A 14277-nucleotide genomic window follows, 5' to 3' on the forward strand; every position below is an offset into this window, starting at 1 on the left:
CCTACCTAATCATTTCAAGTTATTATTTATAAGCAAGGTCTGAATGAGCTCTTCCCTGACAACTAGTGCTGAGCCAGTGGTGGGTGGAAAGGCTTCAGGACCAGACTCTATTTACATGAACTCATCTGCTCTGCCGAGGTATCCAGCAGACAGAGCTGTGCTGCACGAGTGAACAAGTTTGGCTGGTATTGGGTTACAAATCACTTAAGTATTAAATGTGGGGGTCATGACATGTTGTTCTCCTTATTCCCTCAGTGCTTAATTTGTGCTAGGGCTTGCCAGGGCTGAGCCCCAGCACCTCTAGGCTCAGCAGTTCATAGACCTGGGGCCTCTGCGCTTGTCACATCAGTTATGAAAGACACAAACTTGCTTGAGCCCCAGGACCTCTTTCATTACAAATTAAGCACTGGACATCCTCGACTGAACTGCGCTCCTGAAGCAGGAGGTTTGGATGCCAGATTCTAGTGAAGAGAGAGCGGGTCGGGCACAGGTGTTTTGCTTGGTGGCGTGGGCTCTGCCTAAGAGTCACAGGCACTATTTGACCTGTCCCTCTCTCCTGTTTAGAGAGAGCTGTTTAGGCTTCATAGAGAGTCTTGTCAAAGTCAGACTCAGGACTCACAGTTTGTCAGACCACTCTTGTTTTATTAGCACAGCGCTCTGCTAATAACATCCAGATAATGTGAGCCCCCATGCAAGACCCAAACAGTCTTATTTATACAGGTAAAAGGGCACGAACTAAACAAAGGGACAAAGAGAGCAAAACTGTAAAATTTACCTGGGGCACAGCATGAATCTCCTACTTCCTTACTAACTCTTATCAATCTAAGGCTAATACTTCACCAATCGCCCTTAAGTGGAGCGATTGTTCTACCTTAATGTCTGCTTTCCTGACACCTGGATCACAGCATTCTTTTCATTTCTACTTAAAGGCACATAAAGCATTCTTTAATTCATTCTATTTCTTTAATATAATTCATTTCATTTTCACAATTCCTCCTTTGGTGAAGCTTACGCAAAGACCAACAATTACTGGGTTCCACATATTAATCGTTCTTTATCTCTTCGTTCATTAGTGATATTTAACATCATCATATTAGCACTCTGTTTTGGGGCAGTCACCAGGGTGGCATTCCTTACACAATTCTGGATACAACAGGAGATTAACTGAAAACATACAAAAATCGTTAGGATTCCAAATGGCATAGTCAGGGCTCCCTGAAACAACCAGTTTCCTATGCCAGAGAAATTGAACAAGTTACTTTGCCACTTCCATAGAGAACTCGGCTCTTCATGTGGAAGATACGCAATTTGTTATAAGTGGCTAGTACAATCTATTACCTCATTGGTATCGTCAGGTATAAACACACAACATTCTTCTCTAATGAAAGCACAGGTCCCTCCTTTGGCCGCCAGAACTATATCCAATGCCTGACGGTTTTGGAGGGCCACCTGTCAGAACACCCGTTTCTTTGACCAGGGCTCTTAAACTTTCTCCAGTTTTATTTGCCATTATTTTAACTATTGCTTGTAACCTCAGGAGCCTTTTTGCCTGGTGTATTACTCCCCCAAGTGTCATTACTGTTCCATATTGCGTTAAACGGACCAGGTCTTTCAGTGAGGTCTGGGGAATTGAATGGGATAGCCAGGACAGGAACACCAGCTTGAGAGTGGGCTGGGATGTGACTGCAGACCCAGCATTTAAAAATATTAAGGGTCTGGGCTATCCACACTTGCTGCTGGATAAAAGAATTGTCATTGTGGACTCCCCAGACCTTAAGATACCAGCAGCTGAGGATCAGGTGCCACCAGAGGCGCATGTTGGAGGCACGGCCCTCCTGGTTCTGACAACCTCAACTGAGGAAACCGCAGTCACGGTTTTATGTCCACCAGGCAGCAGGCGCTAGGCTCGCTACTGCTTCTTCTTGGGCCTTGTTTAAGGTCGTCGTCTGCTCCTGGCAACCCTTACGAGAACGTAGATTGTAAGGTATTGCAGGCTGTTCCTCTATGTCTTCTTCTGGAGTCAAAATTGACTCCGCGTGGTCCTGAGGTGATGATTGGTTTGCTGGGGGTGGTGCAGTCTTACACTGCGAAGCATGTATCCACGCTGCGATGCCAGACAGTTTAACAGCCGTCTGGGTAGAAAGCAGTGCCTGATGATTCTTTGATGTCCTTTAAGTCTCTTTACTACTTCTTCCTTGACTCTGGCTATAACAATGGCCTTCCTACCTTATCTTTTCCTGATGCAGACATTCCTCATTCACACAAACAGATTGAGAATGTAAACAGTAGTATTTTATATTGAGCAAAATGGCATTGCAAATTAAACCTTGCTAAGTTTTACAATCAATAACCAAGACAATTTACCTTGAGACCCAGGCCTTCAATGTTTCTTTAATTTACTTAACATAGACACAATAGAGAATCCTGTCTTTTACTAACTAAAACTTAAAATATAGAGTTAAGAGAGGGCCCAATTTGTAATGCATATGGGAAAACAGAATCTTATAGTCCCAGAGGGTTATTTCTTTCTGCTATTAAAAAAAGGGTGGCTAGCAGGATGAAATAAAATCCTACATTAATTCTTATGGTACGTTATAAAATCCTGCTCCTACATATCCCCCTTTTGACACCAAGATTATTAATCGCCAATGTCACTTCTTTTTTAGTCCGCGTAATAGAAAATACTGGGAGGTGATTTGGGCCTTGCTTACATTCGTTTTATTCAACAGCACATTCCAAACATTGCAATTAAACACATACAATTTAAAACCAAAAACAATTAGGGGTAGTAACATTAGTATGCCAGTAGTTGTGGGAGACCATCCAGAAAATGTTATACCAATGGTAAGCTGTTAAGTTTTTCTGCAGTGGCAATTCTTAACATGTCCCCATTTGCGTGTATAATATGAATGGTAGCTTTTATCTGCTATTTTGTTACAAAAACAAACAAACAAACAAAAAGAATTCAGAATCTTTTCCTATTCTTCTGATTTTGACTGCCCTGCTGCGGCCATGACTTGGTCTTTATTTAAAAACATTTTAAATTTTGTAAAAGAATCAAGTTACCCCTTAAGGGTTAAATGCCAAATCCCAAAGCCAAACAACACTGATTACCTGTCTCTGGCAAAAGGTCTTGTCAGTTTTGCAACTTTGAATTAAAGAATTAAAAGAATTTTTAGTGCCATTAAAAACAAAAACAAAACCAATTTATCTTAAACCTACAAAACAGGAGTTTTACAAACCAGGTGTGCTGGTTTAAATTCTTAGAACCGTACATATTTCCCCAGACAAATAGATACATACACTTTTTCTTTTCCTTAACATTCCTTTTACACTGCTCTGTTTTTACATAGCTGTACATAGATTATATTTTCTTTATACATTTGGGTTGATTACATTCCTTTTATACATTTGGGGCAGTTAAGTTCCAGTAGAACCCCCTCATGGTTTTTTTAGTGAATTTGACTAAATTGTACATAGTCAAATAATTTCAATCAGATAGTCTCTTTATTTGGATTATTTACAAGCACTCTTTTGGAAAAGAGCCCATTTTCCCTTCAGAATGGCTGCAAAGAAACCAAGAATTTTTTCTTTTTAACATGGTTCTTTTTTAACATTTTTACAAAGTTTAACTGCTTAATTTTGTCCAGCCTCTGTAGAGTTAACTTTTTACTCTCTTTCCTTAAATCACTTGTTTATTTCCCAAAATGACACCTTTATGAACTCAAATTTAACTATTTTAAGTATTGTTCCAGGGGTTCATGCCTGCACTTACTGCTTTTCTTACTCCTGACACTATGCCCTTAGGGCTTCCAACCTGATTTTCAGTTTCTTTATCTGTCGCTTGCCTGCTTGTCTGGGCCCGATCCTGCTTTTTCCAATGAACCGTTTGTGAGTGATATTGTGGTCATTTCACAATTTTGAAAGAAATGTACTAGTGTCTGGTTATTTAGTTAGGACATTGTTTTTAGCTTCCTATTTCTGGTCACAGGCTGACAGCTATGTTGCAAAATAAGTCTGGCTTAGCTGGCCAAGCCTGTATCAGATGGAAGGAGAAAGGAGAGGGCTAGGAAAGAGAAGAAATAAGGGAAGGACACACAGGGGTGAGGGTAGGAGAGGGAGAAGACAAAGTCTTAAGTCCCTGGTGGTGATTGGGATTCAGCCACAATTGATGGAGGTGTTGATGTCACCTGGGTCCTTCTCTCCAGCCCGGTCTGGTCAGGGCTTCTCGCAGGCTCAGGATGATAAAGGCCAAATGGCGTCACAATTGGAATAAATTAAAAACTGGGCTTAATTGAAGCTGAAATGCAAATGCCACCTATTCAGCAGCTGATGAAATCACAGGGATGCATTTCCTCTAGTGCTGGGTCTAAAATAACAGCAGAAGCAGGTGGAAGAAAACCAGCTCATGTAGGAGCTATGGGCAGCTGCCCTGTCAGTGCATCACTCACCTAGGATGTGTTTCACAAAACACAGCCCTTCCCCTCTGGAAGAGAAACACTCCTGCCCCCCTCCCTCCTTATGCTCTCCAGGAGGTATCTGTCCTGAGGGACCGTGAGCTCTCCAGGGGAGCAAGCGAATGTCAAAGGTAATTCTTAAAAGAGCCATTGGGGGGGCTGGAGTCATCCCCAGGGAAATCTCTTCATGTCTTTCTCAGGGCCACCTTCTTAGCCCTGGCTTGTGGGGCTTTGGCTTTAGTCTTGTTCTCTCCTCACTTGATTTCAAGTGGGATCTTGACCTTCTGGGGCTTGGCAGCTTTGACCTTTTGGGGGCTTTTCTCTGCCTTTTTTGTCCCTGCTGCAGCTGCCAGTTTGTTATGGCCATTCCTAGAAATGGGGATGGTGGCTTTTCTGGGGATCCTGGCAGCTCTAGCCAGCTTCTTGGTTGCTAGTTGCCTGCTCGGAGTCACTGGCTTTGTCTCATGCCTTGTCCTGGGGGCCCGGCCGGGTACTGCTAGCTGAATGTGAAGGGACCAAGGTTCTGGTGACCTTAGCCTGGGCTGAGGTGCCTTTGCTCATCAGGCTCCTGAGCCCCAACAGGATGTGATTCTTGTAGCTCTGCACAGCACAGCCCATGAATAACAGGGACCTGCAAATGTGCATTCATACGATATCTTTGTTTAATCAGTGAAAATATAAACCAGACACTTAGAGGATTGGAATTAATTTCAGCTGATGGACAGGTTTACTAGGCTTTTATGCATTTGCACAGGAAAATGTTGAGTGTTTCAATTCATTTCAAGCATCCCCATTCAGTGGAACTCCTGAACATAATGGAAATGGATATGAAAATATGTTTTAATTAAAAAAAAAAAGGCTTCAAGAGGGGCACCTGGATTTGAACCAAGGACCACTTGATGTGCAATCAAATCTCTACCACGGAGCTATGCCCCTGTAGCAGCATGTCGCTGGAATCACTGACCTGAAAGAACTTGAAGGACAGATGCTGCTTCAAAGAGCTCATTTGCCAGTCCCAGTCTGCCATTGGCTTTAAAAATGGGAGTTGATTAAATGACACATGCATGTTTATTTCATTCTGTCACGTGTTGGGTAGCTCAAAAAATTATTTTCTCTCTCTGCATGTGAGGCACAACACATTCATTCAGTAATGCTGAAAATGTTCCCTTCTCTCTCCAGAACGGCTCAGAATCACCTTCCTTTTGTAGATGAATCAGCTCCTGGATCTCCACAAGGAAAACGTTTCAGTGAAAAACACCATTTTTAACAGTAGTAATAATCAAATGCCACATGATGGCACCACCATATCAGGAATGAAAAGCAACAGGCTCCTGGTGGGCACCTTGATTATGAAAATGGCTGAACTCCCCCTCCTCTGTTCACAGACAAATTTGTTTATTTCTCTAAGAGCCAAACATGAGTTCAGATGAATGTCTAGGGCTGATGAACGGGCCTTTGGCACTGATTTTATTTGTCCACAAATGCAGTTTTTGTTGGTATAAACAGCGCCAGGGCCTGGGGTGGACACAGAATGGAACAGCCCCTGAGCTGCGTGGTCACCAAGGCTGCTTTTCCTGCTGCAGCTGGCCATGCTGTACATTTTCAATGAATGATGTAAATAGCTCAGCGTTGCCCCTTTGGAGGTTTGGGCCTGACCCAGTGCTGCTGATAGACATGCTGATACTGTGAATGGCTGCCCAGTGCTACGGCACAATGCCCACACTCCCTATGGCAATAGAGGGATGATTTGACCCCCAGCTCTGAAGCAGGGCAAACAGGAGTTAGTTTTATACGCCAATTTTCAGGCTGTAATCTGAGGCAGCCTGCTCTGTGGGAGGGATCCCAGCAGCTCAGATCAGGGCTGGAACAGGCCCCTGATTTAGGGGGTGACCGCATAATTTATTACACTCTGATGTCTCAGAAAAGGGCTCTCCCCTAAAGCCTCAGTCCTGCGTCCCCAGATTCCCCAAAGGTAAGAGTCAAACTACACATAGGCAGGTCTGCTGTATGGGAGCCAGAAATTTGCCCACTGAACTGCATGTGTTCAAAATATAACTAAGTGACTGCTGCATTAGGCCCCTGCTTGCTGCTACTGCCCGCCTCTGCTGCAGCTCACAGGGGTAGGGCTGCCACTTGGGGGAGCACCATGGTTCTGCGCAGAATGGAATTAATTAAAGATACAGAGATTATTGGGTTCTATTTACATGCACCCTTTAAGGGTTGAAGCAATGCTGGAGAGGCTAAAGGGCACAGAGGAGAGGAGCAGGGTGTGGTCCCAGAAAAGTTGTTGTACTCTGGTGAGACTGAGCAGGAGTGAGGAATTGCAAGTTGTGGTTTTACATGCATAAGAAAATAAGAATGACCATACTGGGTCAGACCAAACATCCATCTAGCCCAGTATCCTATCTTCTGACAGTGGCCAATGCCAGGTGCCCAACAGGGAACAAACAGAACAGGTAATCATCAAGTGATCCATCCCGTTGCCCATTCCCAGCTTCTGGCAAACAGAGGCCAGGGACACCATCCCTGCCCATCCTGGCTAATAGCCATTGATAGACCTATCCTCCATGAACTTATCTAGTTCTTTTTTTGATGCTTGTTATACTCTTGGCCTTCACAACATCCTCTGGCAAGGATTTCCACAGGTTGACTGTGCGTTGTGTGAAAAAATACTTCCTTTTGTTTTAAACCTGCTGCCTGTTCATTTCATTTGGTGACTCCTAGTTCTTGTGTTATGAGGAGTAAATAATGCTTTCTTATTTACTTTCTCCACACCAGTCATGATTTTATAGACCTCAGTCATATCCCCCACAGTCATTTCTTTTCTAAGCTGAAAAGTCCCAGTTTTATTAATCTCTCCTCATATGGCAGCTGTTCCATACCCCTAATCATTCTTGTTGCCCTTTTCGGAACCTTTTCCAATTCCAATATATCTCTTTTGAGAAGGGGCAACTCTGTCTGCATGCAGTATTCAAGATGTGGGTGTACCATGGATTTATATAGAGGCAACATGATATTTTCTGTCTAATTACCTATCCCCTTCTTAATGATTCCAACATTCTATTCATTTTTTTGACTGCCGCTGCACACTGAGTGGATGTTTTCAGAGAACTATCCACAATGACTCCAAGATCTTCCTTGAGTGGTAACAGCCCATTTAGACCCCATCATTTTATATGTATAGTTGGGATTATGTTTCCCAATGTGCATTACTTTGCATTTATCAACATGGAATTTCATCTGCCATTTTGTTGCCCAGTCACCCAGTTTTGAGAGAACCTTTTGTAGCTCTTCGCAGTCTGCCTGGGACTTAACTATCTTGAGCAACTGTGTATAATCTGCAAATTTAGCCACCTCACTGTTTACTCCTTTTTTCCAGATCATTTATGAATATATTGAATAGGACTGGGCCCAGTACAGACCCCTGGGGGCATCACTATTTACCTCTCTCCATTCTGAAAACTGACCATTTATACCTACCCTTTGTTTCCTATCTTTTAACCCGTTACCAATCCATGAGACCTTCCCTCTTATCTCATGACAACTTATTTTGCTTAAGAGCCTTTGGTGAGTGGTCTTGTCAAAGGCTTTCTGAAAATCTAAGTACATATCAACTGGATCCCCTTTGTCCATGTGCTTACTGATTCCCTCAAAGAATTCTAGTAGATCGGTGAGGCACGATTTCCCTTTACAAAAGCCATGTTGACTCTTCCCCAACAAATTATGTTCATCTCTGTGTCTGACAATTTTGTTCTTTACTATAGTTTCAACCAGTTTGGCCGGTGCTGAAGTCAGCTTACCGGCCAGTAATTGCCGGGATCACCTCTGGAGCCCTTTTAAAAAATTGGTGTCACATTAGCTATCCTCCAGTCATCTGGTACTGAAGCTGATTTAAATGATAGTCTATGAAGTTTAATCAATCCCCATTTGTAAAACCACCCACGGTCTGGAAATGGCAAAGGAGCTCTTTGAAACAGGGTCTGTCCTTCAAGGTCCTTAAGATGACTGACTCCAAAACATCATTATCACAGGAGGGAACGCAGGGGAAAAGTTCAGTGGGAAAGCAGGTGAGTGCACATCACGTTGAAATCCACATGGCCCCTTGGAAGATTTTTCTAATGAAAATACATTTTCATATCCATGTTTCATCATGTTCAGAAGTTCCACTGAATGGAGGAGCTTGAAAAGAATTTTAACACTCATAATTTTCCTTTATAAAGATATAAAAATCCAGCACATCTGTCCATCAGTTGAACTCAAATCCAATTCTCCAAGTGTCTAGCTTATGTTTTTGTCCCTTAAACAAAGATATGTATAGATCACACTATAATCACTCCGAGAGCTAGAACCATGCTGGAGAGCACCCTGAAGGATATCATCTGTTGCCAACACGTGAAAGGCATTCAAGGTGATGTGCAAATGGGACACCAGCAACCACTTCCTCCCTGGGGGCACCTTCACCTGATTTACTGACTGGATGTTCATCCACAGGATCCGGGTCAACAGTGTCCCATTGAACAGAGCTGTCCACCACAGGAATCGGGACAAGCAATGCAGGAAGTGTGGCTATGCCAATGAGACACTACCTCATATCCTGTGTAGCTGCAAGCCCCATGCGAGAGCTTGGCAGCTACAGCACAATGCCATCCAAGATCACCCGGCCAGAGCCATCCCATCACCCGTGAGGAAGTTTGCTGTAAACTCTACCATCCCTGGAACCAACAGCCAACTGTGACCGTGAAAGCAATGGCAGACTATTGTTTCACACCTTTTTTCCTAGGTTACCTGTGCAGACGCCATACTACGGCAAGCATGAAGCCTGCAGAGCTGTCACCGTAAATCTCGTAGGTGCTGGCAGATGTGGGACTGCATTGCTACGCAGCAGCATCTCATTGCCTTTTGGCAGCAGATGGTGTGTTACAACTGGTAGCCATTGTTGTCGTATTCCTAGGTGCTCTATTAACTGACCTCGGTGAGGTCAGTCAGGGGCACCTGGGCAGATATGGGAGTGACTCAGCCTGGTCATTCCTATATTCTGCTGAGCACCCAGGAGAGGATGATGGCTAGCAGTCGAACTGCACCGTCTGCTGCCACCCTAAAGATGTAAAAGATAGATGGAATGGATCAAAACAAGAAATAGACCTGATTTGTTTTGTATTCATTTGCTTCCTCCCTCTCTCCCTCTGTGAAATCAACGGCTAAACTCAGGGTTTTGAGTTCGATCCTTGAGGGGACCATTCTGTGACAGTTGTGTTTCTCCTTGATGCAAAGCCACTCCCTTTGTGGACTGTAATTCCCTGTAAGCCATATTATCAGTCGCCCCTCCCTCCCTCCCTCAGAGCAATCGTTTCGCGCCTTTTTTCAGCCCAGATGCCATAACAATGGGATCATGGAGCCCGCTCAGATCACCTCAATTATGAGCACTGTAAACACCACGCGCATTATCCTGCAGTAGATGCAGAACCAGAACCTGCCAAAGTTAAACCAGGTGAGGAGGCAATGGCAACACAGTGACGAGAGTGGTGAGGACACAGACATGGACATAGACTTCTCACAAAGTACGGGCCCCGGCAAAGTGCACATCATGGTGTTAATGGGGCAAGTTCATGCTGTGGAACGCCGATTCTGGGCCCTGGAAACAAGCACAGACTGGTGGCACCAGTATTGCAAGTCTGGGACGATTCCCAGGGGCCGCAAAACTTTCGCAAGCGTAAGGGCATTTTCATGGAACTTTGATTTGCTTTCCCCTGCCCTGAAGCACCAGAATACCAAGATGAGACCAGGGATTCAAAGTCTGATCTGAGCTCAAGCCATGCAGACACCTTGTGATATCTCGCATTGCTACTGATATCAATACTGCATTGAAATAACGAGGCCCTAGGGTTTGGCTTGCTCTCTGTAGGATGGGGCACCTGTGTTGCCCATTAGCTTCTGACACTTGAGCACTCAAGGGGCAATTTGCTGCAGATGGCTGGAAATGCTTGGAGCCTTCGGGGGCAGCAGGAGGAATGGATTTGCACAGAGTCCTGCAGCAGGGCTGTAGGCGTAGAGATGTATGCAGCCATATGTTGGAATTCCCTTCGAGACCTTTTCTACTTGGCTTATCCAGAATCCATTGTCCCATTCTGGGAGATCCCCTCATCTAGGCCTCTGTGATCCAAAATCTCTGTTTGATGCTACATCATTATTCATTACTACATTAGGCACGTTCTTGCTCTGCGGCCACCCTTGTCAGGCCCAGATGCAGTGGTTTCAGGTACAGCGTGATATCACAGTTCCCAGTCATGTCACACACTACACAGTTTGTATACATTGTTCCTAACTACTAACATCTACACCTCTGGAATATAATGGGTTTGGACACTGTACAGATCATACATGGACCATGCGCTTTGCAGGCCACATAAGGGGAGGACATAAGCAACTGCCCCTTATCTGCACTGCAAGCTTGTGAGTTCAGAGTAGTCTCACACAGTCCAAAAACACCAGCTCCAGGACAAAGCCTGTTTTACAGTTTAACCTTGCACTCAAATCAAGCTCTGTGCAAGTTCTATGCCTACAACCCAGGGCTTCTGTCTTTTTATGTTAGTAGTTGTTTCTTGGTGAACAGTTTTTTAGTTTTATTGGCCAGCACCACAATCCCAGGAGCACAATAATTTGAATGATTTGAATTTCCATTAAGACTAAACTTACCGTACACTCCAAGGATGCAAGTTCATGGGCGTACGGTGTTAGCCACAAATTGCTGGTGATGGGCTATCACTTGGGTAATGGGTACCTATTGCTCTCTGTCTCTCTTTATGAAAACAGTTGGGTTAATGGATAAGGGAGGATGGGTACAAAGAGGTTAGTCACTAATGATTATTATTTAGTGTTTCCCATCACTTTCTCCATCATGCTGTCCTCAATCCATACACCTGGCTATAGGGCAAGGGTTCCAGTTGAGACAGAGAGGTCAGGTTTATACAACATCTATCCAGGTACACATGCTATGGCATTGTCCCAATCAAAAAGTGATGGTATCCCAGCACACTCATACTGTTGTTAACCATGTCCTTCGTTGCTAACTCGACACTAGGATAGTGTTGCTTATGTGGTCCATTCTCAATAGTACCCATAACGTTAATATAAACTATTTCTCTAGGATGCCCTGTCCATGTGGCAATAGCAATCGTGATTGGCACAATTCAATTACTCATGTTGTGTGGAGCTTCCAGCCTTGTAAATTGCAAATTTGCAAGGGACTAACACCAAGAATTTTTGATGGAAGCTTGGGATTTATCAGTTGGAAGAAATAGAGCATGCAAAAGACCTAGGTAGATTGGCAGCTCATAGTCATCCTGTGACAAACCAATGTGATGCAGCCATAAAAAAGTCTAATGCAATCCTAGAGGATGCATCAGGCGAGGTATTTCCAGTAGAGACAGGGAAGTGTCATTACCATTATACAAGGCACTGGTGAGACCTCATCTGGAATACTGTGTGCAATTCTGGTCTCCCATGTTTAAGAAAGATGAATTCAAACGAGCACAGGTACAGAGAAGGGCTGCTAGGATGATCAAAGGAATGGAAAACCTACCCTACAAGACTTAAGGAGTTTGGCTTCTTTAGCCTAACCAAATGAAGGCTAAGGAGAGATATGATTACTCTCTCTAAATACATCAGAGGGATAAGCACTCAGGAGGGAAAGGAGTTATTTAAGCTAAGGGCCAATGTTGGCACAAGAACAAATGGATGTAAACTGGCTATCAACAAGTTTAGGCTTGAAATTAGATGAAGGTTTCTAGCCATCAGCGGAGTGAAGTTCTGGAACAGCCTCCCAAGAGGAGCCACGGGGGCTAAACTCTAACTGGTTTCAAGAATTACCTTGATAAATTTCTAGAGGAAATGGCATGCAGCCCAACTGCAACTCCTAGTAGCAAATATCTAAATGGTAAGAAATAGGACATTAGATGGGGAGGGCTCTGAGCAGGGGTAGCGGGTGAACCACCCCAAGTCCCGGCCTCCCTAGCCCCTGCCCTAGCATGCTGCTTCCCTGAAGAGGAGCAGCCTGCCTGGGCCGGGACCAAGGGGGAAGGGCACGCAAAGGGAAGAGTGTGGGTGGGGCCAGGCACAGCCTTCCCATGGCTCTGAGTTACCACAATGAGTTCTTTCTCAAGTGTTTTGCCGGTGGGTTTCGCCCAAAGGCTCAGGGTTGAACTGATAGTCATATTTGGGGTCAGGAAGGAATTTTTCCCCAGGTCACATTGGCAGAGACCCTGGGAGTTTTCATCTTCCTCTGCAGCATGAGGTATGGGTCACTTGCCAGTTTGCAAATGATGGATTCTCTCTAACTTGGAGTCTTTAAATCAGGACTTGAGGACTTCAATAACTCAGCCAGAGGTTATGGGCTTACTGCAGGAGTCGGTGGGAGAGGTGCTGTGGCCTGCAATGTGCAGGTCAGACGAGATAATCAAGATGGTCTCTTCTGGCCTCAAAGTGTATGAGTCTGTGAGTAGCTCAAAAGTGTGTGTTTTGCACCAACAGAAGTTAGTCCAATAACACATATTTCCTCACCTACCTTCTCAACTGTGTATTCAACCAATAGACAAATAAGATCACATCAGTGAGTCAATGAGTTAGCAATGATATTAGACTGGAATCAAGTCATCATATTAAAACAACAGAAAATCAACCCTTATAAATCCTAATAATTCAGAGAGGCAGCTGTTCATTTAATTGTAAGCCCCAATCAGAGAACTTCACACTGAGGCAACTGAATACTGAAACCACATGATCGCTCGTGTTTAAGCTACAACCTCATGGCCAATTAAAGCCTCCTCCTTCCATTTCCCTATTGGCTAAACCCTTCTGCCCCCCCTCCAACTGAGAGCCAGACTCTATTGAGACTTCAATAAGCAGAGGTTTAACAGCTCTGACTGAATAGTTTACAGCTGCGTTTAGTTTCCTCAGACTTTTGCAGAATGAGGAGTGCACGTTCAACCATTTCAGAGGGCACAGTTGAAGGGCTATTTGGATTTGGAGAACTATTCTGTCTCGTGCCTTCCCTGTGTGGATTACACATTGAGCCACATCCTAATCCAGGGGCTCTCAACCTTCCCAGACCACTGTACTCCTCTCAGGAGTCTGATTTGTCTTGTGTACCCCTGAGATTCACCTCACTTAAAAACTACTGGCTTACAAAATCAGACAAAAATACCAACGTCCTAGCACACTATTGCTGAAAAATAACCTGCTTTCTCATTTTTACCATAGAATTATAAACTAAACCAATTGGAATATAAATATTGTATTTACATTTCAGTGTATAGCATGTAGAGCAGTATAAACAAGTTGCCTCTGTCTGAAATTTTAGTTTGTACTGACTTCGCTGGTGCTTTTTCTGTAGCCTGAGGTAGAACTAGGCAAATCTCTAGATGAGTTGATGTACCCCCTGGAGATCTCTGCGTACCCCAGGGTGTGAACACCCCTGGTTGAGAACCACTGCCCTAATGTAACAGAAAAGCCAGGACATCTCCCTGTTAATAAAAATGAAGGATAAAAGGATAAAAAGCAGAAAAAGGAACACTAAAATGACAAGGGGTTGGAACTCTCCAGCTCTCTCAGTGTTTGGACTCACATATAGTTGAGGCAGTAACTGCAGTTGAGAAACAAGGTGATTGGGCAGCTGGCCCAGCACTCCACACCAGCAGGTTTTCTCAGACATAGGGAGACGGAAAAGGCTGACAGAGCCTGTCACTGATGACATGACTTCCTTCCCCAGAGGAGATCAATCTTTCTTAGACAACTTGTTGACCTGAAAGGTGAAAGACTTCAGCCT

Source organism: Gopherus evgoodei, chromosome 13 (assembly GCF_007399415.2).
Source record: "Gopherus evgoodei ecotype Sinaloan lineage chromosome 13, rGopEvg1_v1.p, whole genome shotgun sequence".
Taxonomy (NCBI): Eukaryota; Metazoa; Chordata; order Testudines; family Testudinidae; genus Gopherus; species Gopherus evgoodei.